Below are 3,797 nucleotides of genomic sequence, written 5' to 3' on the forward strand. Positions count from 1 at the left end.
TTGTAGTCAGTCTCCTGTCTCTCCTGTCTTGTAGTCAGTGTCCCGTCTCTCCTGTCTTGTAGTCAGTCTCCTGTCTTGTAGTCAGTCTCCTGTCTTGTAGTCAGTCTCCTGTCTCTCCTGTCTTGTAGTCAGTCTCCTGTCTTGTAGTCAGTCTCCTGTCTCTCCTGTCTTGTAGTCAGTCTCCTGTCTTGTAGTCAGTCTCCTGTCTCTCCTGTCTTGTAGTCAGTCTCCTGTCTCTCCTGTCTTGTAGTCAGTCTCCTGTCTCTCCTGTCTTGTAGTCAGTCTCCTGTCTCTCCTGTCTTGTAGTCAGTCTCCTGTCTCTCCTGTCTTGTAGTCAGTGTCCCGTCTCTCCTGTCTTGTAGTCAGTCTCCTGTCTCTCCTGTCTTGTAGTCAGTGTCCTGTCTTGTAGTCAGTCTCCTGTCTCTCCTGTCTTGTAGTCAGTGTCCAGTCTCTCCTGTCTTGTAGTCAGTCTCCTGTCTTGTAGTCAGTCTCCTGTCTTGTAGTCAGTGTCCTGTCTTGTAGTCAGTGTCCTGTCTCTCCTGTCTTGTAGTCAGTCTCCTGTCTTGTAGTCAGTCTCCTGTCTTGTAGTCAGTCTCCTGTCTCTCCTGTCTTGTAGTCAGTCTCCTGTCTTGTAGTCAGTCTCCTGTCTCTCCTGTCTTGTAGTCAGTCTCCTGTCTCTCCTGTCTTGTAGTCAGTCTCCTGTCTTGTAGTCAGTCTCCTCTCTCTCCTGTCTTGTAGTCAGTCTCCTGTCTCTCCTGTCTTGTAGTCAGTCTCCTGTCTCTCCTGTCTTGTAGTCAGTCTCCTGTCTTGTAGTCAGTCTCCTCTCTCTCCTGTCTTGTAGTCAGTCTCCTGTCTCTCCTGTCTTGTAGTCAGTCTCCTGTCTCTCCTGTCTTGTAGTCAGTGTCCAGTCTCTCCTGTCTTGTAGTCAGTCTCCTGTCTTGTAGTCAGTCTCCTGTCTCTCCTGTCTTGTAGTCAGTGTCCAGTCTCTCCTGTCTTGTAGTCAGTGTCCAGTCTCTCCTGTCTTGTAGTCAGTCTCCTGTCTCTCCTGTCTTGTAGTCAGTCTCCTGTCTCTCCTGTCTTGTAGTCAGTGTCCTGTCTTGTAGTCAGTCTCCTGTCTCTCCTGTCTTGTAGTCAGTCTCCTGTCTCTCCTGTCTTGTAGTCAGTCTCCTGTCTCTCCTGTCTTGTAGTCAGTGTCCAGTCTCTCCTGTCTTGTAGTCAGTCTCCTGTCTCTCCTGTCTTGTAGTCAGTCTCCTGTCTCTCCTGTCTTGTAGTCAGTGTCCAGTCTCTCCTGTCTTGTAGTCAGTCTCCTGTCTTGTAGTCAGTCTCCTGTCTCTCCTGTCTCTCCTGTCTTGTAGTCAGTCTCCTGTCTTGTAGTCATTGTCCAGTCTCTCCTGTCTCTCCTGTCTTGTAGTCAGTCTCCTGTCTCTCCTGTCTTGTAGTCAGTCTCCTGTCTCTCCTGTCTTGTAGTCAGTCTCCTGTCTCTCCTGTCTTGTAGTCAGTCTCCTCTCTCTCCTGTCTTGTAGTCAGTCTCCTGTCTTGTAGTCAGTGTCCTGTCTCTCCTGTCTTGTAGTCAGTCTCCTGTCTCTCCTGTCTTGTAGTCAGTCTCCTGTCTCTCCTGTCTTGTAGTCAGTCTCCTGTCTCTCCTGTCTTGTAGTCAGTCTCCTCTCTCTCCTGTCTTGTAGTCAGTGTCCTGTCTTGTAGTCAGTGTCCTGTCTCTCCTGTCTTGTAGTCAGTCTCCTGTCTTGTAGTCAGTCTCCTGTCTTGTAGTCAGTCTCCTGTCTCTCCTGTCTTGTAGTCAGTCTCCTGTCTTGTCCTGTCTCTCCTGTCTCTCCTGTCTTGTAGTCAGTCTCCTGTCTCTCCTGTCTTGTAGTCAGTCTCCTGTCTTGTAGTCAGTCTCCTCTCTCTCCTGTCTTGTAGTCAGTCTCCTGTCTCTCCTGTCTTGTAGTCAGTCTCCTGTCTCTCCTGTCTTGTAGTCAGTCTCCTGTCTCTCCTGTCTTGTAGTCAGTCTCCTGTCTCTCCTGTCTTGTAGTCAGTCTCCTGTCTTGTAGTCTCTCCTGTCTCTGTCTTGTAGTCAGTCTCCTGTCTCTCCTGTCTTGTAGTCAGTCTCCTGTCTCTCCTGTCTTGTAGTCAGTCTCCTGTCTCTCCTGTCTTGTAGTCAGTCTCCTGTCTCTCCTGTCTTGTAGTCAGTGTCCTGTCTTGTAGTCAGTCTCCTGTCTCTCCTGTCTTGTAGTCAGTCTCCTGTCTCTCCTGTCTTGTAGTCAGTCTCCTGTCTCTCCTGTCTTGTAGTCAGTCTCCCTGTCTTGTAGTCAGTCTCCTGTCTCTCCTGTCTTGTAGTCAGTCTCCTGTCTCTCCTGTCTTGTAGTCAGTCCAGTCTCTCCTGTCTTGTAGTCAGTCTCCTGTCTTGTAGTCAGTCTCCTGTCTTGTAGTCAGTGTCCTGTCTTGTAGTCTCTCTGTCTTGTCTTGTAGTCAGTCAGTCTCCTGTCTTGTAGTCATTGTCCAGTCAGTCTCCTGTCTCTCCTGTCTTGTAGTCAGTCTCCTGTCTCTCCTGTCTTGTAGTCAGTCTCCTGTCTCTCCTGTCTTGTAGTCAGTCTCCTGTCTCTCCTGTCTTGTAGTCAGTCTCCTGTCTCTCCTGTCTTGTAGTCAGTCTCCTGTCTTGTAGTCAGTCTCCTGTCTCTCCTGTCTTGTAGTCAGTCTCCTGTCTCTCCTGTCTTGTAGTCAGTCTCCTGTCTTGTAGTCTCCTGTCTTGTAGTCAGTCTCCTGTCTCTCCTGTCTTGTAGTCAGTCTCCTGTCTCTCCTGTCTTGTAGTCAGTCTCCTGTCTTGTAGTCAGTCTCCTGTCTCTCCTGTCTTGTAGTCAGTCTCCTGTCTTGTAGTCAGTCTCCTGTCTTGTAGTCAGTCTCCTGTCTCTCCTGTCTTGTAGTCAGTCTCCTGTCTTGTAGTCAGTCTCCTGTCTCTCCTGTCTTGTAGTCAGTCTCCTGTCTCTCCTGTCTTGTAGTCAGTCTCCTGTCTTGTAGTCAGTCTCCTGTCTCTCCTGTCTTGTAGTCAGTCTCCTGTCTCTCCTGTCTTGTAGTCAGTCTCCTGTCTCTCCTGTCTTGTAGTCAGTCTCCTGTCTCTCCTGTCTTGTAGTCAGTCTCCTGTCTCTCCTGTCTTGTAGTCAGTCTCCTGTCTTGTAGTCAGTCTCCTGTCTCTCCTGTCTTGTAGTCAGTCTCCTGTCTCTCCTGTCTTGTAGTCAGTCTCCTGTCTCTCCTGTCTTGTAGTCAGTCTCCTGTCTCTCCTGTCTTGTAGTCAGTGTCCCGTCTCTCCTGTCTTGTAGTCAGTCTCCTGTCTCTCCTGTCTTGTAGTCAGTGTCCTGTCTTGTAGTCAGTCTCCTGTCTCTCCTGTCTTGTAGTCAGTGTCCAGTCTCTCCTGTCTTGTAGTCAGTCTCCTGTCTTGTAGTCAGTCTCCTGTCTTGTAGTCAGTGTCCTGTCTTGTAGTCAGTGTCCTGTCTCTCCTGTCTTGTAGTCAGTCTCCTGTCTTGTAGTCAGTCTCCTGTCTTGTAGTCAGTCTCCTGTCTCTCCTGTCTTGTAGTCAGTCTCCTGTCTTGTAGTCAGTCTCCTGTCTCTCCTGTCTTGTAGTCAGTCTCCTGTCTCTCCTGTCTTGTAGTCAGTCTCCTTGTAGTCAGTCTCCTGTCTTCCTGTCTTGTAGTCAGTCTCCTGTCTCTCCTGTCTTGTAGTCAGTCTCCTGTCTCTCCTGTCTTGTAGTCAGTGTCCAGTCTCTCCTGTCTTGTAGTCAGTCTCCTGTCTCTCTCCTGTCTTGTCTT

The sequence above is a fragment of the Oncorhynchus nerka genome, linkage group LG18 (genome assembly GCF_034236695.1).
Source record: "Oncorhynchus nerka isolate Pitt River linkage group LG18, Oner_Uvic_2.0, whole genome shotgun sequence".
NCBI lineage: Eukaryota > Metazoa > Chordata > Actinopteri > Salmoniformes > Salmonidae > Oncorhynchus > Oncorhynchus nerka.